This window comes from Pleurodeles waltl, chromosome 4_2 (genome assembly GCF_031143425.1).
Source record: "Pleurodeles waltl isolate 20211129_DDA chromosome 4_2, aPleWal1.hap1.20221129, whole genome shotgun sequence".
NCBI lineage: Eukaryota > Metazoa > Chordata > Amphibia > Caudata > Salamandridae > Pleurodeles > Pleurodeles waltl.
In genome coordinates, this window is record NC_090443.1 from 676,854,788 (window position 1) to 676,881,566 (window position 26,779).

The 26,779-nt window shown below is 46.8% G+C and overlaps 1 protein-coding gene across 2 annotated transcripts in view; it reads right to left on the reverse strand.

Moving 5' to 3' along the window:
• The window catches only part of ST6GALNAC3 (ST6 N-acetylgalactosaminide alpha-2,6-sialyltransferase 3), a 1,845,830-nt gene that overhangs the window by 1,247,607 nt on the left and 571,444 nt on the right, over window positions 1-26,779 (reverse strand). The window lies entirely within an intron of this gene.

Below are 26,779 nucleotides of genomic sequence, written 5' to 3' on the forward strand. Positions count from 1 at the left end.
AACAGTCATGTGAATCCTCTAGGAGAAAAGGGATCTCCACCACGTGCAGCACAGGGAAGTTTAAGGTCAGTGCAACATCCAGTATCACTGCTTTACTTTGATTTATTTTTTGTGAACAGGAGTTTTCTTACCACTGTGCAATCCCCTGTAAACACAGCGGTAGGAATTGTGGTTGTACAAAGTTTGCTACATTCTGTAATTACTAAGTATGATAAGGTCTGTACTCTTTGTTAAACTTTGGCAGGTCAAACCTGTCAGAATTTAAAAGGGGGAAAGTGTACAAAAGTACAATTGATCGCACTGATTACATTCACAGCCTAGGAAGTTGGATATTAGCTGGTACCATAAATATAACCTTACTTCAGGACACACATAATCAGGGCCATAGACATTTTGCTTGACTAGATTGTTGATATTTAGATGTTTATCGGCTACAGAACTTAAACGTATTTATGGTTCTGCTACAGCATCTTTTAGTTCTGTTGAACTTCAGCTCATCAGCTTCATTCAACTACTAAACATCCTACATGTTCACACATAATCAGGTAAAGTCCTCATTCGAGCCACTCACATGTGAGTAAATAAGTCCAAACAAGCTAGCCAAAGGATTGGCAAAATATACTCTCTGTTTGCCAGTGGCTGGATCTGGATGCTGGCTAGGATGGATGTTGGCACTAGTTTCTCATCTGACTCTATACTTCCAGCGACTTACTCACACCTTCTGTTCAGGTTCAAACATGTAGCTACATAATAAATGTAGGGGCAGATTTGCTAACATTTTGTACATGTTTGTGTCACAAAAGTTAGGTTAGATATACCTTTCCAGAGCAACTTTGTTAGCTTTTGAAAGCTGCCTGAAATTAAAGAAAAGTAGTGCTTTGCATTACTTTGCAGAAAGAGGTATTCTATGGGTGGTACATTGGCATTTCTATATAACCACAGTTTTTTAACGCAAAGCTTTAACAATCATAGTCAGGGCATAATGCCTCTTTGCAGCTGGCATTGAAAAGAAGAAATGTTTTTATTTGGCCAATCTTTTCCGACTTTAGATATGTGCTGCACCATATAGCACAAATACAAGGTGGGAAAAGTTTTCAAGTTTATATTGGTGTAGTATTTTGTGCTGAAGCGTGCTGGTTCAGTACAAAACCTATGCAATACATGATGTAGACATCTTTGTATTATGATGCCTAGGTGTGAACATGACATTAGGCAGCCTCATTGTGCAACAGCTCTGTGAAGATGGAAGGACAGCACCAAATCTAAGTATCTAGTGTTGTCCTGATCTCTCCATCACTCACAGCGCTGCACAGCTCCTTGGGTTGCTGTGCGACACAAGTTCTTATGAAATTTAGAACTAGTATAAATATGCCAAAAATGTAAACCACTCCTACTTGCACTGAGTCATAAACCGTACTATGCCATATAGCGACCTTTTATGATCTGCGACTTTCTCAAACATTCCTCATATTGTATGGAGAGTATATCTAGAGATATTATAATAGCACTTTAGTGTTTTATCTTGGTTTCAGAATATTTAATTGCTACTCCCCATTGTTCAATTACTTATTCCGTTATTGCAATAAGAGTAATTAGATATGAGTCACAAAGATTGGCTTTTGAGTAAGTGTGACATATTGTTGTATTAGTCCTGGCTTATTTCCGGAATTCAAGGGTACTAAAAGAGTAATGTCCTTGTATTTTTCAACCATTTACTCCGTTTTGAACATAATATGGGATAAACGTTTTCTTTTGTTCATCAAGAGCGAACATGTTTATGATAGAACTGACAATTTGAACAAAAAAGCGTTAACAGGTTATATTGTTTTTCAAACCTAACTCCATATATGTATGCATTTAAATATAAGGATTAGTTTTAATAATTCTAATTCAGTCCAGTAAATGAAGCATGAGTGATGATAACATTTGTAAACTTAAAGGGAGTATGTGTGAAATGGGAGAAAGAGGTTTATGAAGGAGCCTACTGCCAGCCTCAAATGTGGCAGTGGCAAACATGTAATATTAGGCTCTTTGAAACCCTTCACGGCATGATGAGAAAGTAAGGATAAACTGTAACTTCCTTACCTTTTAATGCTGTGATCTCAATTTAACATGGGGAGAGCTAAAAGCACATAGACGTCAGCCAAAATATTTATCCATTTCCAAATGACATGGCACATTAATTTACAAGCCTACAAAAATATGTTTACTATAAGAAGTGTAATCCTAAGGTACTTAAATGTTTTGGAAATTGATAGAAAAAACATGAAAAAAGAATTTCACAGCACATTAAACCTAGTTAAAACAATAACATTTCCACAGTTTTAATAAAAGTATTTGGATCAAGCAAGCTTTAGATTTCATGCATGTATTTGCATCCTAAATAACAGTCAATCTGTGGCTCACAGTGTCATGACCTCTCTTGCAAATGTACCTGGAACTTAATGTATGCCAGTGGCTGCAGACGGTGGGCACCAGCACTCATTATGGAGACCAAATTTATTTTTCATCTTTGAATGAATTTTGATCCAGTGGAAGTGAGAAAAAGGTGGCAAAGAGGGAAAGAAATCCAGGAAAAGTACTGCATGAGAAAGCAGGGATGTAAAGGAATCTTCATAATAAATAAAGCAGCAGTGTAGTGTTGCGGAAGAGAGAGACATGATAACGAATCAAAACTAAGCAGCCTTGTTTTTTTTTTATCCTGGCATTCGTCACCGCTGGCTGCAGACTCCACACAAAATCTTTGGGCTTCTACATTTCATTTTTTAAAAATATTTAATATTAGGTTTGCCTTGGATGAACGCATGTATGTCAATTCCACAAGCCAGAGAGCACTAGTAGACCAAATGGGAAGAAAAATCAGAAATTCCCAAATTATAAAAGCATTGCCACTTAATTTCTTCATTTCTGTACTGTATTTCACTTGTCTGCAAAGGTTTGTTACTAATGGAAACTAACACTCAGAATGACAAAATTGCCATCATGTTTCATATACTGAAACTAAAGGAAATCTTGGTATGCCAATGGAAAGTACAGCTTAGTACCACTGTGAAGCTAAAGTAACAAATTAGGTGATTTATTAAGGGGAAGTTGGGGACAAGAGTACCCTGTCTGCCAACCCCTCAATTTGCCTCATTTAAAGACAGGTGGACTTTATGCATTTTGCCAAAAGAGATTCCATTGGCTCGGTCAAAGTAATACTTACTTCAATGACACAACAGAGTAGGGCCATAGGAGGGGGAACTCATATTTTGAGTTGGGCTGTAATGTCTTTGTTTCCTGTCCAACACTGGCACCCTGGCTGTGAAGGACAGCAAAAACAATAATGATCGCTACACCCTGGGTGTAGGCATCATGAGGTGTTTACTTTTCAGGGACAATCTCCCACATTGAAAGTTTTTTCAGAAAAACAAACAAATGGCACAAGTTTGGCAGATAGCTGTCAAAACCAAAGGCGGCTGGCCACCAAACATTTAGTACAAACAAACTGCTATTACAACGGTTTCTTTCAATGTACAGAGATGACCCCTGGGACAGAGAGTTTTCTTTCTGAATATATACTCAATAACTGTTATATGTTGTTTCAATCATTCCATCTTCATTGGAAAGCAATTATACTCCTGCTCGCTACAACTAAGTGTAGGATAGTTTGCAAAGTGGACCGTAATGTACGTGCTGGCATTAAAGCTTTCTCCAGTGGAGAGCATATATCTTTCACTTACTGACTACTTGCTGAAAACAGAATCAGATCCAGTATTTGACTTGTGCAATATAATTGTGGCATTCATTACTACATGTGTTTTCTCCTGATTTTGGTTATCAAAAAACTCAAATTGGTTAATTGAAATATACTGTAAATTTCAGACATCTGCTTATTCCAAAGAGGAATCATGGTTAGATTAAATTACATAAACTGCTTTAATGGAACATTTCTGTATAGATGGAATACATTAATTCCCCCAATAGATCTCTTGTGTTGTAAGAGGCTGGAGAACAGCTGCCTCGGGTGTCAAGATCTTGAGGATGGTTATCTTGCATTTTTTTCCTAATAGTTTCATGAATACTTTTCAAGCTGACAAGCGCCTTCAGAATGAGACTCAACTTCAAGCTGATGATTCATCCTTTCATCTCTGTGTTGAAACAGCTTCAAAGTGCATTACAAGCTTCAGTTGATGGATAGGGTGCTTTTTTCTACTTACTTCAGAGGAACACTCTTTCTCATTAAGTAACTGGTCGAAATGTGCTCACATGTTTAAAAAATGAATTTTCAGATGACTGGAATATAAAACATTTGAAATCGTATATGTAAGTGGACAACAGATACACTATATAGAACAGTAAAACTACTATTATGTTTGCATAATAAATTAAGGTTGGAGGTGTGGAAGGTCATAGATGTATGGCACTGGCAATATACATTACTAATAGCTTGGTTGTTACATTTAGGCCCATATTTATAGGAAAATGACGAAGCCCAAAGCTGCACCATAATGGGCAGCACTGCACTCCATCATTTTCACAACACAGGCATGCGCCGTAAGTGAATACGGCACACCCCTGTGTTGTCCTCTGCGGCGGTGCTAAATTTAGGTGCTAGTGCAGGCATCCTTGCACTATCATGCAAGGATGTCTGCATTTAGGGGTGTGATTGTTTATGTGTGGGAAAGTGTCCTTTCCTGCACATAAACAGTCACTAATGGTGATGTGGCACTTCACAGAAATGCAAAAGCGTAATTGTTGAATGATTGTTTATGTGCACCTTCCTGCACATAAACAATCATGTCCGGCACTTTGGTCTTTCTATGGGTACTGCAGATTGTAGCACACATAGAAAAAGCAAAGAACGAGAAGGAATCAAAGTATTCCTCCTCGCTGCACCTTGCCACCACTGGGGTGGCTTTAGATTTTGGCACAGCCTCAGGTTTACAAAAACTCATAAATCTAAGGCAGCATCAAAATGCAATTGGTGTTGCTGTGGCATGCCCACAGCAACACCCATTGCACACCCCTTCCATACAAATGGCTGAGTGTGAAGGGGTCATATTTACAAGGTGGCGCTAAACCACAAAAAGTGGCTTAACTGCTTGGGTGCTCTGGACGTAACGGTTAAGTCTGGGCAGCACCGTAACCATTACGTCCAAGTAGGGGTGCTCGGGGGGAAGCGTGGGGGCCTCACACCCTCCTCCGCTGGGCAGGGATGGAAGGGGAATTGCATCCCCTTCCACCACCGCCCCTGACCGTCCGTGGCGTCTGATGACATCAGCAAGTGATTGCGCGCTGACCTCATCAGAGGATGATTCCGTGCTAGAAGCTCAGCTTCCAGCGCGGATCGGAGGAGAAATGCTGTTGCATTTCTCCTCTGATCACATGGAGGGGCCGAGAGAGGCCTCAAAGGAAAAGAAAGGTCTTTCCTTTGATGTCTTTCTCAGCATTTCTGCTGCCCGATCACAGTGTGATTGGGCAGCAGAAATGCCACTAGACACCAGGGAAATTGTTTTTTTTTTTCTTATCGAATAAGGGGAGCGGCCCCTTGAGCAAGGGCCGCGCAGGGGGGCAATTTATTTTTAGTCTATCCTTGCCCCCACCTATTATAATTAGGCCGATCTGCACCCAGGCAGGGTAGAAACCACTAGACAACAGGGATATATATATTTTGTAATTTTTATTTTTATATGTGGGGAGCGACCCCTTAGGCAAGGGTCACCCCCCTGGGGGGAGGCAAATTTATTTTAGGGCATTTCTGCTCCCCTTGGGGGCAGATCGGCCTATTTCTATTAGGCTAATCTGTCCCCGAAGGGGGGGGGGGGCAGAAACCACTTAGGCACCAGGGATTGGTGTATGTGTATATGTCTGGATTTTGTTTGGGGGGCAGCCTCTTGGGCAAGGATCGCTCCCTATGGGGGCACATTCTGTTGGCCATATCTGCCCCTCTTGGGGACAGATCAGCCTATTTTTGGAAGGCCCATCTGCCCCCAAGGGGGGCAGAAAGCCCAACAGAGACCAGGGAAGATTTTTTTTTCAAAATAAGAGGCTGGGGGTATGGCCATATCACCACCCCAAATAAATGGGGCCAAAGTTGTTCTGTGGGCAGATGGGGCAAATTCCCCCGATCCACACCCGGGGGGGCAGAAAGTCTACTAGATGCCAGGGAATAAAAATAAATAGTGGGGTGGTGGCTACTAACCAGTATGGGCCTGGTTATGTCCCCACCCCAACTGAAGGGGGTAAGCATCTTTCTGCTCTCCCCCCGCACACTAAAACATCTTATCCCACAGCAAGCAAGAGGACATTTGATTATTTTGGGTTTTGGTTTTACATTTGGGCCATGAGAGCTTGGCTAACTCTCAAAATCGTCCCACTTGAAATGGTGAGGGCTGCACTTTTTGGACTTTGGGACACTGCCATGCAGAAAAATCCACAGGACCTAGACACATCTGAAAACTAAACATCTGTGTGATTCCAGGATCGTGTGCTTCACATGCACCCGCACCATTTTCTTACCCACAATGCCCTGCAAGCCTCTAACTTTGCTGGAAATCCCACATTTTTGTGGCTGAACCTTCCGGAATCTGCAGGAATCCACAAAATTCCTATCACCCAGCATTGTCTCATCTATACCGATAAAAATTCTGCCCCACTTGTCAGCCTAAAAATGTTTTTTTTCAAACTGCTGCTTTGGACTCACTTTGGTTCCCCCTCAATTGCGACATATTTTTGGCTCTTCCCTGTCACAGGCACTTGGCCCACCTACACATTTTTACTGGGAGACTGAGGGGAACTTTGGGTGGTAGGAAATCGGTCACGTTGCGGTGATCCCACACAGAAATGTGGGAAAAATTGGATTCTTGTAGCTAAATATGAGGTTTGCTGATGATTCTGGGTAAGAAAACATTGGGAGATCCATGCAAGTCACACCTCCCTGGATTCCTTTGGGTGTCTAGTTTTCAGAAATGTGTGGGTTTGGTAGGTTTGCCTATATGGCTGCTGAAGCAAGGACCAAAAAAGCAGGTTCCCCCCCCCACAAAAACAGGTAGTTTTGTATTTGATAATTTTGATGTGTCCACATAGTGTTTTGGGGCATTTCCTTTCGCGGTCACTAGGCCTAACCACGCAAGTGAGGCACCATTTTTTATCAGGAGACTTGGGGCAACACAGAATAGCAGAACAAGTGTTATTACCCCTTGTGTTTCTCTACATTTTTTCCTTCCAAATGTAAGACAGTGTAAAAAACACGTCTATTTAAGAAATGTCCTGTAATTCACATGCTAGTATGGGGACCCCAGAATTCAGAGATGTGCAAATCATCACTGCTTCTCAACACCTTATCTTGTGCCCATTGTGAAAATACAAAGCTATTTGTAGCTATTTTTCACTCTTTATATTTCACCAAATGAATTGCTGTATACCTGGTACAGAATGAAAACCCATTGGAAGGTACAGCTCATTTATTGGCTCCGGGTACCTAGGGTTCTTGATGAACCTACAAGCCCTATATATCCCCACAACCAGAAGGCATAGGTGGTCATTCCAACCCTGGCGGTCGGTGTTAAAGCGGCGGCAAAACCGCCAACAGGCTGGCGGTAAAAAAAATGGAATTCCGACCGATGCGGTAACCGCCAACAGAGACCGCCACATTAACACACCGCCCGCCACGGCGGTACAAACAAACAGTGCGGCGGTCCCCGCCAACAGACAGGCGGGAGTCAATGTACCGCCCACAGTATCACAACCTACCAATCCGCCACCTTTTCCGGGGCGGTAGCCCCGCCGATAAAAACACGGCGGAAACAGCCATTTCGAAGGGAAAATGCTCACCTCCATACACCCCACGAGGAATCAGGACAGCATGGAACCCGAACTCCACATACTCCCAGCGATAGTCTTCCTGCTCCTCTACCAGGAGCACGAACGCCGGCGCAGAAGACAACGGTGAGTACTGCACCTACGACACAGGGGTGGGGGGAGGGAAAAAATTAAGGGGACACACCCACCCCCACCCTCACCCACTACAACACACACATCAATGCATAGCAATACATCACAGTTACACCCCCCAAACCCACCGGAAGAATGCAAAGACAAAAGGAAATGATTCTAAACATTGAAATATATTGCAATACTGCCAAAAAATTATATATACACATCAAAAACTCTTATATACAGAAATGTACAAGTCCGAGCATTGTAGCAGGCAAAGCCCACACAGGATACCTGACTCTAACGGAGAGAACACTGCAGGGGCATCAGATAGCAAAACTACAGGCACCTCAGGGGGAAGGGAAAGGGGGGGGCACCTCAGCCAGATGAGTGCAAGACGCCAGATCCACGAGGGGCCTCCATGCCCACTGTTCAATCCTGGGGAGTGCAAAGCCACAGTCTCACAAGTCTATACAGTGGGTGGGCTGCCCACTGCTCAATCCTGGGGAGTGCAAAGCCACAGTCTCACAAGTCTATACAGTGGGTGGGCTGCCCACTGCTCAATCCTGGGGAGTGCAAAGCCACAGTCTCACAAGTGGAATACAGTCTCCACTGGTTCTGGAGGGGGCCTGGTGCCCAGAGTGCCTCGTGCAGCCCTGCCCAACACAGATGCGGCCCAGCCCCTGCTGCTCATGGGCCAGCGGTGCTTGAGACGGCGGTGGCCAGTGCAGCGGTGCTTGAGACGGCGGTGCGCTGTTCAGCGGTGCCTGAGACGGCGGTGCCCAGTGTAGCGGTGATTGAGATGAAGGGCCCAGTTCAGCGGTGCTTGAGATGAAGGGCCCAGTTCAGCGGTCCTTGAGACGGCGGTGCCCAGTTCATCGGTGCTTGAGACGGCGCTGCCCAGTGTAGCGGTGCTTGAGATGAAGGGCCCAGTTCAGCGGTGCTTGAGATGAAGGGCCCAGTTCAGCGGTTCCAGCCATGGCGGGGAGGTCATTTGCCACCTGTCCTGTGGCTGGCGGGGCCCTCCTGGGCAGCTGTGCCGGGGCTGTTGGTGGCCTCCTGCCCACCTGGGATGGGGCTGGCGGGGCCCTCCTGGCCAGCTGGGCTGATGGCGGTGTTGTCGGGCGTGCTGCCCTTCCCAGCCTTCCCTGATCGCCTGTGGCCCTTCCCCACCTTGGGCAGTGTGCCAGCTGCCTCCACACTCCCTGCCGGAGCCCTGGTAGGGGTTTTAGTCCCTGGTGTTTAAACCCTCTCCCGCCGGCCACTGCCTATCTTGGGATGTTTCTCCGGGGGTGGGCTGCCCGTGCCTTGGCTTCGCACCAAACTGGCTGCCCTGGTGGGTGGGGCACTCCACTGTCCATGGCAGACTGTGATGACAGGGGCCGGTTTTGTCGTGGCTGAGGTGCTGACTGTAGTCCTATGACATGGACGGGGTGGGTGAGTTGGAGGAAAGAGGTTGAGTTTAGACAGGAAAAACTTTTTTGGAGCAATGGGACGGGTAGGTGTAGTGGGTATGGGAGTGGAGGAAGAGGTTGTGGTTGTAGGAGTTGTAAGTCTGGTGGCTTTGGGTGCAGGTGCTTGGGCTGGAGGCTGTCGTGAGGTGGATGGCTGTTGGGTGGGTGGCTGCCTGCGTTTGTGTATCTTGGAAGAGGGGGTCACAGACACACTGGGAGAGGACACAGGGGACGTGTAAATGGCAGTTGGGGAGGTGACTGCACGTGTGTGGGGGGTTCTGGTGTGTGTGCTGCTGAGGGACGTAGTGGCTGAAGATGTTGTGCATGCAGGTGTGAAGGGAGAGGTGACAGGGAGGGAGGAGGGAGACGTGGATGAGGGGGACACAGTGGAGGCAGTGGGTGTTGGTATGTCTGTATGTGGATGTTGCTTGTGTGACTGCCTGTGGGATGTGTGGTGCTTATGTCTGGCTGAGCTTCCCTTGGGTGTTGAGGTGTGTGCGGGCTGGTCTGATGGTGTGTCTGGGATAGGCAGAGGTACAGGTGATAGGGTATGGGTGGAGGAAGTTGGAGGGGGGAGGCTAGAGACAGGGACAATGGCTGCCATCAGTGCCGAGGCCAGAGTCTGGAATGATCGCTGAAGGGCCACCTGACCAGAATGAATGCCCTCCAGGTATGCATTACTCTGGTGCACCTCCCTTTCTACACCCTGGATGGCATTCAAAATGGTAGACTGCCCAACAGTGAGCGTCCTCAGGAGGTCAATGACCTCCTCACTGAAGGCAGCAGGGGTGACTGGGGCAGGGCCTGAGGTGCCTGGGCGAAGGAGATGCCCACCTTCCTGGGTGAGCGGGCACAGGCAAAACGCTGAGGGGCTGCTGGGAGGGCGGTGCTGGTGCGGTGGGTGGTGGCTGTACCTGTTGTTTCGGGGGGCACAGATGTTGCCGCCACCACAAGGGAGCTCCCTTCAGAAGACGAGACGGTGTCACTGATGTCTGCCCGAGTCCCCGCTGTGGAGCTCCCCTCGCCCTCCGTCCCACTGGTGAATTCGGAGTCCGTTGCGTGGCCCTCCATGGCCATGTGGGATGCAGCTCCCTCGTGCTCCGATGCCACTTCTCCTCCGCCTGATGATGCTAATGCACACATGAACAGGAAAACCACAAAAAAGGGGGGGGAAACGGAATATAGACATGTTGAGTGCATGCATTGGCGACACTGTTGGCGGACAGGACAGACACAGAAGCCCCCTGCACTACGCCGCGCACTTGGGGTCGACTACTCAATCCCTGGGACATGGCCTACAAGCCTATGGATGACATCTGCACACATAGATGACACAGGGCCATGAATAGCTGTACTTGGCACCCTACAGAGGTGGGGGGAGGGGGCACAGGGCCATGCCTTACGGAGGGGCCTAGCCTACAGAAATCACCCTGGCCTAGGGATACCCTCAGCCCTCCTCCCCCACCCAGACACCTCCACTGCAGGCAAAGTCAGCAGAATGAGAGTGTACTCACCCCCTTGTGTCTGCTGTGATGCCCTCACGTGCCCATCCACATCGGGGTAGGCCACCGCCAGAATCCGGGACATCAGGGGGGTCAAAGTCCGACTGGAACCCCTCCCACGTTGGGAGGCCATCCCCAGCTGAGCCTCCGCCATCTTCCTGCTCCAGCGGCAGATGTCCTCCCATCTCTTCCGGCAGTGGGTGCCCCGTCTGTGGTGGACCCCCAGGGTCCGGACGTCCTTGGCGATGGCACGCCAAATATCGATCTTCTGGTGGGCGCTGACCTATATGAAATGTACAGGGGGAGAAGAATAGTCATTACCTTCTGCACCCTCAATGTGAGTGGCCCCCCATCCCTACCCTTGCCATGTGGCACATGCTCTCACCGTCGTTGGATGCATGCCTCAATCGCTCCCCTCCCCCCATCTTTCATCCACCCCACTCAACACAGGCATAGCCCATAAAGCATGCTCCCAGTGTATTTACCTGTTTGTCTGGAGGACCTTAGAGTAGCGCGTACTGGGGGAGGACCCCATCCACAAGTTTATCCAACTCCTCCGCAGTGAAGGCAGGGGCCCTTTCCCCAGTCGCATGAGCCATTGTCTCTTCCAGACCGAGGTCACAGCAGCACTTGCAGTGTAGGTCCTCTCCTGTAGAAGATCAGGTATCGAGTGATTAAGCAGATAGAAAATGGCGGTCACGGCCGCGGCGGTGCGTACCGCGACCGCCGGCGCACATCGTCATTGGCTCCTGAGACCCATAGGGTTCAATGTTAACCAATGCTGCATTGTGCCGCGGTCTTCGACCGCCTACCGCCACGGTGTGCAACGCCAGCGCAGTTACCTCGCATCCCATTGTCGCACTTTACAGGTCAGGCAGCCGCCATTTCAGGGGCCCACATGGCTTACTTTTTACTGCGTCACACATACCTAGGCCTTGCATCAACACTCATACAAGCCATTCTATGGATTAAGAATCGTGTTCTGTGCAAGCTGTGGTTACGTACCTGTGGGTTGATTGACTCTGTGCTTGCTGTTGTCCTTCATAGGCTCCGTCCGCTGGGACATGCGAGGAGATGGAGGCATCCTCCGGTGTACAGACCGCTGGGGGACCTGTCGACAATGGAGGAGAGACATGTCATACTGACATACAGGCTTGACCGTGCCACTATTCAGGAACTGTGTGCCCAGCTGGAGCCAGACCTGATGTCAGCTATCCACAAACCCACAGGAATCCCCCATCAAGTGCAGGTGCTATCAGTGCTCCATTTCCTAGCAAGTGGGTCATTTCAAACAACAGTGGCCATATCATCAGGGATGTCCCAGACTATGTTTTCCAAGGTGTTGTCCAGAGTGTTGTCTGCCCTGCTGAAACACATGCAGAGCTACATCGTTTTCCATGAGGTGGGGGATTTGCCTACAGTGAAGGGTGATTTCTATGCCCTTGGACATATCCCCAACATCATAGGTGCCATTGATGGGACCCATGTGGCTTTGGTCCCCCCCCCACAGGAGTGAACAGGTGTACAGAAACAGGAAGAGTTATCATTCCATGAATGTCCAGATGGTATGTTTGTCAGACCAGTACATCTCCCATGTTAATGCCAAGTTCCCTGGCTCAGTGCATGACGCGTACATCATACAAAATAGCAGCATCCCTTACGTGATGGGGCAACTCCAGAGGCACCGTGTGTGGCTAATTGGTGACTCTGGTTACCCCAACCTGTCATGGCTACTGACCCCAGTGAGGAATCCCAGGACAAGGGCGGAGGAACGCTACAATGAGGCCCATGGGCGAACTAGGAGGGTGATCGAGCTGACCTTCGGCCTCCTGAAGGCCAGGTTCCGCTGCCTCCATATGACAGGTGGATCCCTATTCTACTCACCAAAGAAGGTGTGCCAGATCATCGTGGCCTGCTGTATGCTGCCCAACCTGGCTTTGCGATGACAGGTGCCTTTTCTGCAGGAGGATGGTCCAGATGGTGGTGTTGTAGCAGCTGTGGAGCCTGTGGAGAGTGAAGACGAGGAAGCCGAAGAAGACGACATAGACAACAGGAACACAGTAATACAGCAATATTTCCAATGACACACAGGTAAGAATACACACCGGCATACTACATGTACTTAAACACTAATACCTCTCTACTGTCTGTCCTTTTCACCCAGTGTATGGTAACTGAGTTGTGACTTTCCCTTCCGATTTCAGAGATGTGGGCCCCACTGTGTGACATCTGCTTTGTTTCCCCATGGACTACAGCTGTGTGACATTGGTATGTTGGCATCACAATGTAAATAAGCATTTTGGCACAGTAATGTCTAATACATTTGTTCAAAATCACAGCCAGACTCCTGATTGTTTTGTGCAATAACTGTGTTTATTACAGTGCTCTATCTTGGTGGGTGGTTGCAAATTGGTGAGGGGTGATGGTGGAGGAATGTCCATGGCAGAGTCCAGACTATAAGTCTCACAGGTGCATTGCCCAAATGCCTGTGGAAAGTGGAGCTGGGGCAGTTTAAGGATGGACAGGGTGACAATGTGGGACAGTGGGATGACAATCAGGGAGGTATCCTTTCCTGGCGGGGGTCTTGGCATCTTACTCTGTCTTCTTCCTGGATCTCAGGGACCGCTTGCGGGGTGGTTCTCCTTCTGCAGGGGGTGGGGTGCTGGTGGCCTGTTGGTCCTGTGGCGGGGCCTCCTGTCCACTAGCGCTGGCAGAGGTGGTAGGCAGTTCTTGGTCCATGCTAGTGTCAGGGGCCCTTTGTGGTGCCACAGTGTGCCGCAATGTGGTGACTACCAGATTCAGAACCCCTACGATGGTGCCCAGGGCAGAACTGATGGTTTGTAGTTCCTCCCTGAACCCCAAATACTGGTCCTCCTGCAGGAGCTGGGTCTCCTGAAACCTGGCCAGTACCGTCGCCATCGTCTCCTGGGAATGATGGTACGCTCCCATGATGTTGGAGAGGGCCTCATGGAGAGTGGGTTCCCTAGGCCTGTCCCCCCCCTGTCGCACAGCAGCCCTCCCAGTTCCCCTGTTTCCCTGGGCCTCTGTCCCCTGGACTGTGTGCCCACTGCCACTGCCCCCAGGTCCCTGGTGTTGTTGGGGTGGTGGGTTAACCTGGGTGCCCTGTAGTGGTGGACACACCGCTGATTGACGTGTCCTGGGGACAGAGGTATGGGCCCGCTGGGTGGGTGCTGTGCTGGTGTTCCCAGAGGGGGGAAGGTCTGCTTTGGCCTGTGGCTGTCTGAGGGGAACCGACTGTCCCGAGGTCCCCGATGGGCCGGGCTGGTCATCTAGATCCAGGTCGACAGAGCTGCTGTCATCACTGTGGGCCTCTTCTGGGGGTGGAGTGGACATTTGTGGACCCTCCTGCGCGGTGACGTGGCGTTCGGGTCCTGCAGAGGTATAAAACCATGATTATTGCATCTGTGTGTGCCATGGTGTGCAATGGGTGGGTGCCCGTGTACCCCAGTGCTTGCATTCCTGTGTGGGGGCTTTTGTGATGGTGGTTTGGGGGGGGATGGGTATGTGCAGTGGGCATGCTTTGGTGATGGGTGTCCATGCTTTGTGGTCGCATGCAGGGCTTGGTGTTGGGATGGGTGGGTTGTGATGGTGAGACATTTGCAAGGAGTAGGAGTGATGGGGGTGAGGGTGAGGGTGGGGGTATGAGTTGGCATGCTGGTGGGGTGGGGGGATGAAGTAGTGAAGATGAGACTTACCAGAGTCCATTCCTCCAGATACTCCGCCGAGGCCCTCAGGATGCAGGATCGCCAAGACCTGCTCCTCCCATGTTGTAAATTCTGGGGGAGGAGGTGGGGGTCCGCCGCCAGTCCTCTGCACTGCAAGGCGGTGTCTGGATACCACGGAACGCACCTTCCCCCGTAGGTCGTTCCACTGCTTCCTGATGTCATCCCTATTTCTTGGGTGCTGTCCCACAGCGTTGACCCTGTCGACTATTCTGCTGCATAGCTCCATCTTCCTGGCAATGGACGTCTGCTGCACCTGTGTTCCGAATAGCTGTGGCTCTACCCGTACGATTTCCTCCACCATGACCCTGAGTTCATCCTCGGAAAACCTGGGGTGTCTTTGCGGTGCCATGGGGTGGTGTAGGTGATGTGTGGGGTGGATTGTGTGGTGCTAAGTGTGGTGATGGGTATTGGTGTGTTGTGTGAAGTGCGTGGTAATATTGCTGGGTGATAGTAATATGCGCGTCTGGGTGCTCGGTTCTTTATTTCTCTGTGTGTGGTCCCGTTCTTTTTGGAGTGGGGGTTTGTGGGTGATGTGCGTGTGTGTTTTATATTTAATTGGGTGTGTGGGAGTGGTGTGCGTATGTGTATCAGGTGTGTGTATTTGGAATTGTCCAATGTGGCTGTGTTTTGTAAGTCTGTGTGTATTTTGAGCGCGGCGGTGTGTACCGCCAATGGAATACCGCGTTTGAAAGACCGCCGCGTGGATTCGTGTGTCGTGATAGTGTGGGCGTATTTCTGTTGGCGTGACGGTGTCGGTTTGGTTATCGCCAGTTTCTCGCTGGCCTTTGGTGTGGCGGACTTTTGTGGGTGTCTGTATTTTGGCGGGTTGCGTGTTGTGGGTCAGAATGACCGTGGCGGTTTACCGCGGCCGCGGCGGTATGTTGGCGGTCTTCTGACAGCGGTATGCACCTTTTACCGCCAATGTTGGAATGACCCCCATAATGGTATATTGCTTTAAAAAATCTGACATTGATGTAAAAAGTTAGAGAGTAAAACGTGAAGGAAAATGTCTGTTTTTTCACCTCAATTTCAATATTCTTTATTTCAGCTGTTATTTTCCATACGAAACCCTTGTAGGATCTACACAAATGACCCCTTGCTGAATTCAGAATTGTGTCTACTTTTCAGAAATGTCTAGCTTTCCGGGATCCAGCATTGGTTTCACACCCATTTCTGTCACTAACTGGAAGGAGGTTAAAAGCATAAAAAATAGTAAAAATGGGGTATGTCCCAGTAAAATGCCAAAATTGTGCTGAAAATTTTGGTTTTCTGATTCAAGTCTGCCTGTTCCTGGAAGCTGGGAAGCTGTTGACTTTAGCTCCAAAAGCCCTTTGCTGATGCCATTTTCAGGGGAAAAAACATGCCTTCTTCTGCAGCCCTTTTTCAAAAAAAAAATGTTAAACATGATTATTGCTCTATTTTGGCAAATTTCTTGGTCTCCTTCAGGGGAATACAGAAACTCTGGGTACCTCTAGAATCCCTAGGATGTTGGAAAAAAGGACGCAAATTTGACGTGGGTAGCTTATGGGTACACAAAGTTTTGGGGGCCTAAGCGCGAACTGCCCCAAATAGCCAAAAAAACGCCTGGCACCTGAGGGGGAAAAGGCCTGGCAGCAAAGGGGTTGATACCACCCTGTAAATACGGCGCAGGGAATAGCGCCACCGGAGCGTCATGAAAAGTGCCACTCCAGTGCCGCTAGGGGCTCAAAAATATTCCCCTTAATTCTCAATCACAATATATTACCACTTTTTCACAGGATCTAATGCAAGCAAGGAAAATTAGTCCCTTTACCCCATCGTGGGTTATTAAGACAGCCATCTAATTGGAGTATGTTGGAACAGAAATATCCCCTTCATTAGAAAATGATGAGTACCCTGAATGTCACAATGCTTGTCAACTGGTACTGTGACTTTTATTTTGACCCAGGTGGCACACTAATCCATAGTGTAAGCATAGGACTAGGCCTGTCCTGGGTAATGTGACATGCAGAAACTGTTCTGTGACCTGGAGGAGCACACCAAACATGCTCCCATAGTGGCCATTAGACTACCGTCAATGCCAAGGGTGTGTTACATAATTGGCTGGTGGCAGTGTACCTTCTTATTTGACTCTATAACATCAGCAGATTGTTTTCTCTGAATTAAGGAGAATCAAGACTAATGACATATCTCCTGTAAAGTTCCACCCATATGTGAAAACCGTAACCTTGTTCTGGCATTACATATGCATGCTGAAAATGAGTGCTGCTCGTCGTTTTGGCTCACAAATTGCCCCAATCAATCTGTGCCGAGTGAGGGTGCCCGTGTGGCCCTCACTATATAGGAGCCATGGGGACAGGAACCACACCCACCACACAGCCCAAATGTGTCCAAGTAACGAGTAAGTAAATATCTTGTTTAGCCTTTACTGGAGACAAAAACTAATCGTGCAGATGGGTCCTTTTACAGAACGGGCAAGGAAACATTGAACTGAGTTGCACATTTGATCTGTGAGAGTATTTTAAATATCTGGGCCTGTGCCTAATCCAAGCTAACAACTTAGTGTATGTGAGACAGCAGGCAATGGATTTTGCCGTAGAAGGTGGAGAGGGAATATAAGAAATATGCCAGTGTGACATATTTTGATTAATAAATAATGTTTGTTAAGTATAACAAACGTTTTGCATTAAAAATGATAACACACCACTTCACACAAGTATGTTTTGCTGACAGTGGCCAGTGTTAGACCTGACATGCCTTAGGGTGGTCATCCCTAACTTTTTGCCTGCCTTCCTCCACTTTTTGGACACTGTTTTTGCCGGCTTTTAGACTCTGCCCACTTTACCACTGCTAACCAGTGCTAAAGTGCATATGCTCTCTCCCTTTAAACATGGTAACTTTGGATCATACCCAATTGGACTATTTAATCTACTTATAAGTCCCTAGTAATGTGCTTGAGTTTCAAACGTGGCTATGTTTTCATTTCTCACAGACACAGCATGCAGCAAAATGTGCACTAATGCTTTGCATGACATGCTGTTCTTGTGGAGCTTCAAGGTAAACTATCTTATAACAAAGTAACTATTTAAGGTCCTTCTTGCCTGCGTTTCAATGAATGTATTCCCTCTATGAGTCTGTTATTGTTTTGTGTATTTAGATTTGTACTGTTACATCCAATGAAATCAGGTCAGAAAGGAACACATCAATATTCATTAAGGGGAAGGAGTTGGATAGCGTTAGGGGTTGGTATTAGATAATGATGTATTAGTTACGTATTATGATTTATTGAGAACATTTTACGTTTTGCTCACCTTATGCTCACTGTCTGATTTTCACTGTGTATTTTATTATAAAAAGGATTACTCAGGAGGGTTTCTTGTGTAACACACAACCATGGTGCGGTAGTGAGTGTACACTATCTTGAACAGGGTATGTATTGGAGGCATGTCCATTCAGTACACATTTAATAAGCAAACTCAGAATGTTCCTATACTTTGGACTGGATGTGTGCTTTGCATTACATATGCAATGCATCTTTTTGGAGAAATCAGCACATTTGCCCTCGCAGGTGCCTGCTTCAAGTATGTGTTCGTTTTTTTCTTAAAGCCTGGTCTTGCTATTTTAGTAGATCGTCTTTTGTGTCAAAATCTTTGGCTGTTTCCATTCATCTAACCATGCCTCACTAAAACTACCTTGATGCAACGTAGCACAAAGTGGATTTGCACAATGAAAAATGAATCATTCCAGAGAAAAGCAGGATTTGCACTGGATAGTGAATATTATGAACCAATTTGCAGAACTTTGCATTGCACTAGCCCCGACACAAATCCTTAGTAGAAACAGTTGTTTTTCATTATCTCAACATTCTTGCCCTATCACAGCATAGTGTGTCAGTAATTTGGGACCAATTTGTCACCTAGGACTCATCAGCATTAAGGAATAAGGGTGCCTGAAAGACATCCACAAGAGGAAGGGTTTGCCTTTCAGAGATACCTGTACATATCATTGATATGTAAAGAGAATAGCACCATTGATAATGGCCACCTTGCTTGACCCTTGCCCCTCTTTGAGATTCTAAATCTTTGTCTCATCTTATCGTTCTAGGATACTCTTATTTGCTAGAAAGATATGATAGTAGCATGAAACATTTGTCCATATTCACTGCAGCAAATACTTGACAAATATTTGAGTCCCCATGGTGAAAGCCACTTGGTGTTAGGCGCATGTTTCTTATGCCCTTCATTCAATTCCATATGACTGTCAATATCATTTTCCAAAAGGTATTAGAGTCCATATCTGTTAAATACTTTCCAATTCGACGAAGTTCTTCTTTGGGAATGTTTTGTTGTGAAACAGGATTTATGGATCTGCAGATTGCTTGCAAACATCTGGAAGCAGTCGGCCAGCAATGGATTTCACCAGTGAGTGCAATTATTTAAGTGTTCGCATTAGCCTCACACTCTGTGGCTTTTTTGTACTTTTTGCACTGAAAAAAGAAGACTAAGGTAAATGTTTTATTTTTTGATAAATATTTGTATTGATGATCGTATCAAACAGTCGACAAAGGCACTTTAAAAAATAGTAATTGTACAATATACAACATAAAGAAAAGAGCAAACCCTGTGACTAAAAAGCGGTACTGTCTCTTAAAAGATAATATTCAAGATTGTATTGTGCTGCATATTCAACAAATATAAATATTTCTTAAAAAGACAGAACCACAGAGTCATTGACCAACTCATCTGTAGTGCAAGTAAGTACAACTCATACTTTTAAATACTTTTAGTTTCATCTGAGATATTATTCCAAAAATGGTACGTTTAGGGCATTTAGAGCACATTTGCATATATAAAACCATGGAGCTTTTTCAGTGCCAACATCAATCGAGTGTTAATACCATCCAGTGAGAGACTGCTTCCTCTATTTTTTTCTCATCCTGCCGTGACTTCTCATCACAAATTCATGTAACGTTGTTCACCCACTCTCAATTTGACATTGGTGCCTCCGTCAGTATTTTTGCGGGCTATAGCCCCATAGAGATGCATTACCATAATTTCTATGAGTTCTACTCCCTTGCTGATTGTTCATGTCTCTAGCATCGATTTCACACAAATTTTTTCTGTTTCATCAGAGGCATTTGTATGAGCTGTGCACTGTTTTTATGGTAGCGGTGTTACCTCTCCCTCCTGTGCCAATCTGAAATTTAAGTTACTGCTTCTTTTAAGTGCAATAATTATCAAATGTGTATCGAAGTGAGATAGCAGTGTTATTATTTTGATGTATTCGTCTTGAAAAACAAGTTGCCTATTTGTCTGGATTTTAACATGAACGGCTCTTCAGATATATTACGAGGATGAGTACATTTGGAAGACTTAATAAATACTGTGTGGGGAATTTCAGACCAAATGGGCCACATGACAGCACACATGCTCTCAATGTGGACATTTTGAAATTGCATTTCAGTTGGATAGAGGTAACCGATAGGAGTTGGCTAAAGCCATCAGAAAAATATTAGTTAAACTAACTGAACACAGTGGCACACCGAGTTAGAAAACATGTTTTGAGGGAAGATGGGCTGTACCCCTAGTTTTCACCGTTGGGAGTCCCTACAGAGCTTCTGCCACTGACAGGCCTTTGGTAAAAAATGATTTTGAGCTGTAACCTCTAAGACCAACATTTCCAAATAAGGTCAGTTGCTGTGCAGCTGGGGCAAAGGGCGGTGATCAGGTTGCACTTAGGTATGTGTACATATGTGTGCACACATGCCTAGACTGAGTGAGAGTGTCTGTTGACCGATGCAGCCTGGTAGCTGCACAAAGGTAGCACCTTGCCAGATGGGGCCCAGACTACATTAATGCTATGTAATTGGACAGCAAAAGGTGGCTCCGGTATTCTATTTTGGATACGGAAAAACATGGTGTGTATTCACTATGCCCTATATCGCTAGATTATGCTTTTCTCTGTAACTCCAGATTGCTGTATGATGCAAAGCTATACATATTAGTGGGCCCGGCATACAAATATGAGTTAGCTTTTGACGTATATGGATTCCCTAAAATACGTTATGATTTAGCACATTTCTCTGAGCCAGGCCTTAATGAGATTGGTGCTTATGACTGACTTACTCCACCGAATCAGCAGGCATATCAAAGGCATTAGAAAATATTAGACCGCTTTCAAGATGTTTAAGCACCTTCCTCTTCTGAAAGTGAGTAGGGTTGTAATCGTCCTCGCTGTTAGCGGTTTAGCTCTGAGGATGTTCCCGCATGGAACAAATGTAATCCACGCAGAATACTGGCATCACTTGATTATTCATTGACGTTTTGCAGGATAGAAACTTGGCCTAGATGCTAAGAGACTGTTCCATAGAAAAGAGATGCTGTGTCTGTTGAGAAGGTTGTCCTCTTGGATTTTTTCCACAATATTGTGCAAGGGTGGAACAGCCAGTAGGCCAACCACGTGAGTGCCAGTTAGTGGTGGTTGGGCGATTTGACATCACTCTATTAGGGGAATGCCACACCAAATACAGATCTTTAAAACATCTTTCTGCAAAGGACTGCCTCAGTTAATGAACCCCTGTCAGGTGTTTGGACACCCCTGGCTTGTAGTCTAGACTTTGTGAACTCGCTCCATTGTTGGCCACATCAACTTCCTGAATCATTTCAGGAGCAGTAGAGGGCAGATTTTCTGGGGACCGAGAAAAGGAGGGTCCCTTGAATTTTTCTTGGTCTATGGACTGGCCACTGCATATTCTTATGTTGTACATGGTCACCTTGCAAGTGGTGGAACATCTGGGGTACTAAAGAGTGTTGGTAAGGAAGTGGTCTGCTGTAAAAAACATTGGGGCTACAAGAAAACCCCCATATCAGGATAATACTATGCCTGTACAAGACAAAAGTTCAAAGTTGTTACAGCAAAGTGCCTTCTGAGGAGGAGAAAACACCAGTACTAGAGCCTGTGCAGGAAGAATGACATATTTGCGATTAATAAAACAAATAAGGCATGGGACATCTATTCAGATACCTATAAGAAATAAGAGAAAAGCCACACATTTATACAAAAACATACCAAAGTATCTATACCGCTCGAAGAAGATAGTGAGCTACTCACCACTCACAACTCAAAATATAGTGAACATCCCAAGTCACAGATTAAGTTTCACCAAATCCGATTGAACATATGTATAAACATCAATAAAAAATATGTATAAACATCAATACAAATTATGTTTCTGTGTCCCCACAGTAAAACCTGGGATTCAGAGGGCCTCTGGCACATGTCCGTACTGAATGGAGAGCACCACGTTAGTCAAACTGTGAAACTACCACTGGAATCTGTCTGTCTGGAAAATATGGGAGAGCCATTTTAAAACTCACATGCAGCACTGCTGTGGGTGCTCTAGAGCTAGGGATACACACAGTCAAAGAAAATCTGAGGTAAATTTGCAGATGCTATACAGGGAACCCATTTGAAGTTAATTCCCTCCAGGGAATGTAATGCTGTGTTGCTTCCACACTTTTCTATGGGAAAGATGAAAAAACAATTGGTGGCGCATCAACCCATGAGGTCAGAAAAAAGATCATCTTAACACCCCCCCCCATGGGGCCCCACAACCCTAGGCACCACAAATGACTGCACTCCCTTCAATTAACCCACAGTAAAGATAAAAGTGCGAAGAGCAAGAAGCAGAAGGTTTTTCTGCATGGTTTCTAGAAAGAGAGGCAATTGTCAGGGGACCTGTTAGAAATGGGGTCTTTGGTTGGCAGTCAGGTTACCCCCCGTCCAAGCAAGGACCCTCACTCTAGTCAGGGTAAAAAATAATCATACTCAATTAAGCCCAGCCCACCCCCTTGGTAACTTGACACTAGTAGGCAGGCTTAAATTTAGAAGCAATGTGTAAAGTATTGTACCAACACACACAGTAAAACAGTGAAAACACTACAAAATGGACACCACACCAGTTTAGAAAAATAGTTAATATTTACCAAATCAAACAAGACCAGAATGACAAAAATCCAACATACACAAGTCAAGTTATGAATTTTAGAAAGAATAAGAGTCTTAATCCCTAGAAAACAGTGGGAATGTTGTTTTTACACAAAGTACGTGGTTAGCGTAAAAAGTAAAGCTACATGGGCGAGCGTGTGTCAAAAAAGGGTAGCAATGTGTCGATTCCTTACTTGCAAGTGAGTCCGTGTGTCGTTTCCTTCTACGGTCGGGTCGGCGATGCATCGTTTTTCTCCCTTGCAAGAGAATGATGCTTTGATTTCTGGAGGGGCACTTTGGGTCCGCGCAGAATCGGGTTGACTTGAACGCCCAGGGACGATGCGTGGAAAATCTGGTTGCACGGTATCAGAAAACTGTGCTGCGAGGGGTTTGAGTCGTTATCAGCCTCCGTAAGCGGGTGTTGGGCATCGTTTCTCCAGCCGCGATGCGTCGATCTCCCACTCGTGATGCAGGTGGAGTGCCGATTTGAGCCGCAAAGCCGGCAGGGCATCGTTTATTACCCGCATTGAGGAAGGTGCGTCGAAAATGTCACCATAAGGCATTCTGTCCGTGGATTTTCATAACTTGTCTGCCAACTTCACCTTCCAAGGGCCCAGGGACTGGATAGGGCACCACTTGCAGGGCAGGAGTCTCATCAGAGAGTCCAGGTGCTGGCAGGGGAAGTCTTGATGACCCTGAGACTTCAACAACAGGAGGCAAGCTCAATTCAAGCCCTTGGAGATTCTTCTCAAGCAGGAATGCACAACAAAGTCCAGTATTTGTCCCCTTCCACAGGCAGAAGCAGCAATTGCAGGATAGGGGCAACACTTCTCCTCAGCTCTTCTCCTTGGCAGAGGTTCCTCTTGATTTCAGGGGTTTTGGGTCCAATACTTATATCCCTTTCGACTTTCGCTTGTCAACTTCAAAGGAAAGTATCTCTTGTTTGCAAGATCCTGCCTTGCCCAGGCCAGACACCAGATACACCAGGGTGTTGGAGTCTGCATTGTGTGAGGGCAGGCATATCCCATTCAGGTGAAAGTGACCACTCCTCCCTTCCCCTCAAGCCCAGATGGCTCGTGAGGATATGCAGGCTGCATCCCAGCTCCCTTTGTGTCACTGTCTAGAGGAGATTCACAAACAGTCCAACTGTCAGTCTGACCCAGAAAGGCAATACACAAACAAGCACAGTCAGAGAATGGTTTAACCAAGAAACTGCCTACTTCCTAAAAGTGGCATTTTCAAACAGTCAATCTAAAAACAAACTTTACTAAAAGATGTATTTTTAAATTGTGAGTTCAGGGACACTAAACTCCATATTTCTATTTGCACCCAAAGTTATTCTGCGCATTAATAATATTTAAAGGCAGCCCCCATGTTAACCTATGAGAGAGATAGGCCTTGATACAGTGAAAACAGAATTTAGCAGTATTTCACTGTTAGGACATGTAAAACACATCAGTACATGTCCCATCTTTAGCTTACACTGCACTCTGCCCATGGGGCTATCTAGAGCCTACCTTAGGGGTGTCTTACATGTAGAAAAGGGGCATGTTTAGGCCTGGCAGGTGGAAACACTTTCCAGGTCAAATTGGCAGTTTGAAACTGCACACATAGAAACTGCAGTGGCTTGTCTGAGCCATGTTTACAGGGCTACTCATGTGGGTGGCACAAACAGTGCTGCAGGCCCACTAGTAGCAGTTGATTTACAGGGCCTAGGCACCTCTAGTGCACTTTATGAGGGACTTACTAGTAAATCAAATATGCCAATCAAGGAAAAACCAATCAACAGTACAATTTACACAGAGAGCATATGAACTTTAGCACTGGTTAGCAGTGGTAAAGTGCCCAGAGTTCTAAAGCCAACAAAAACGGGTCACAGAAAAAATAGGTGGAAGATGGCAAAAATATTGGGGATGACCCAGCAAAAAGGGCCAAGTCCGACAGGTCCCAACAGCGCCATGGACTTGAGGAGACCATACGGGGGCTCAAGCTGTTAAAAAGAGGCTACTGCCTCATCTAAATAGAAGAAAGAGAGTTAAACTTTCCTTGGAGTAGAGGTCACCCCATAGGTCCTTTCCTGGGATCAATATTCACAATAAATGCAGGTGACCATCAATGATCAGGGGCATCAGCACAGTATACCTCCCAGGCACCTGCCAGGAACAGCAGTGTGCTCCCACACAGCACTGCGAGCAGGTAGAACACTGAATCCTTATTTTCCCAGGAGGGAGAATTGGGTGCACAGGAAAGGCAAGGCATCTGCCCATAAAAGATAACTAGTGCTTGTTGGAAGTCCTTGGGGATGCTTATCCCTTGTGCTCTGGAGTCAGGGGTGGTTGCTAGGCAACCTGTCTCAAAGAAGGAAATGTTTGTTTTAAAGACTAAGGCCCTCTTTATGACATTGATGGTAAATCCACTTACCTCCAAGCTGACGGCCGCCAACTTACCTCGGTGGCGGCAGATATCCGTTCACCATATTATGACACACACACACACCAATCCGACAGAATACAGCCTCAGACACAAATCCGCCAGCCCAAAGGTCAGTGATAAAGTGGGGGTATTAAAACCAACATTGTTATGCCAACAGAACAACGCTCGCCACATTAGGACCCACAAATCACTACAGCGGACATTCAACGGCGGTAAACCATTGGCGGTACATACCGCCATACTCACATTGGATACCCACAGACTAAACAACACCACATTGGCCAATTCAAACAACACACACCTGACACCCATACACACACCACAACACTATAAAACACACACCCACATTACCCACAACCCTTTATGAATACAAATCATTGGCACAAGATTGACACAAAGACCACTGCCACTGCATACACACACCACATACACCCATACATCCCTCACGCACCCCACTTCACACACGCCAACACATTACCAAACACCCCCTCACCAACACACATCACATAACACCCATGGCACCACAAAGGCACCCCTGTTTCACTGAGGAAGAGTTAAGGGTCATGGTGGAGGAAATTGTCAGGGTAGAGCCACAGCTATTTGGAGCACAGGTGCAGCAGATATCAATAGCCAGGAAGATGGAGCTATGGCGGAGAATCGTGGACAGAGTCAACGCCGTGGGACAGCACCCCAGAACAAGGGATGACATCAGGAAGAGGAGTAACGACCTACGGGGGAAAGTACGGTCCATAGCAGCAAGACACCAGCTCGCTATCCAGAGGACTGGCAGTGGACCCCTACCTCCTCCCCCACAACTCACATCATGGGAGGAGCAAGTAATGGCAATACTGCATACTGAGGGCCTGGCAGGAGTCGGAGAAGAACTGGACTCTGTTAAGTTAACTTTCAACAATTATCACCCCCCTACCTCCATGTCATCACATACCCTCACCCTCACTCCCATCACTCCACGACATCCCACACACTCCACCATCACATCTCACTAATCCCACTGCCAAGCCCTTCATGCTGTACAAATGCATGGAAACCCCTCACAGTCCTGCATGGACACTCATCGCTAAAACATGCACAGCATAGGGAAACTAACAATCCCACCATACACCAACATACACAAGTAAAAGCTGGCACGGCAACACTGACCATAGAGGGGAAGCCAGGGATGTACAATATGTCATACACATGATGCATAATACATCATTTACATCCCCACAGGTACCCTAGCTAATGTCACTGGAGAGGAGGTGCCAACAATATCCAGGCCTCCAACTGAAGAGGCCCACAGTGATAACAGTAACTCTGGTTTTCAGGATCTGGACAATCTACCTGGCCCATCAGGGACCACTGGACAGCCGGTTACCAAAGCCGAGTCACAGACCACCACAGAGCCCCCCACATCAGAAAACAATACCACAGAACCCACCCAGCACACCCAAACCTCTGTCCCCAGGACACGTCAATGAGCAGTGTGCCCACCTGTACAGGGACCCCAGGCCACACCTCGCACACAAGACAATCTGGGACCTGGGGTCAGTGGCAGTGGGCACACGGTTCAGGGGACAGAGGCACAGGCCAACAGGGACACTGGGAGGACTGCTGTGCACCAGGGGAAGACAGGACCAGGGAACTGACTCTCCAGGTGGCGCTATCTGAGATCCTGGGAGCCTATCAACATTCCCAGGACACAATGGGCCAGATCCTAGACAAGGTGCAGGAGAACAGCGGCTGCAGGAGGGACAGTATG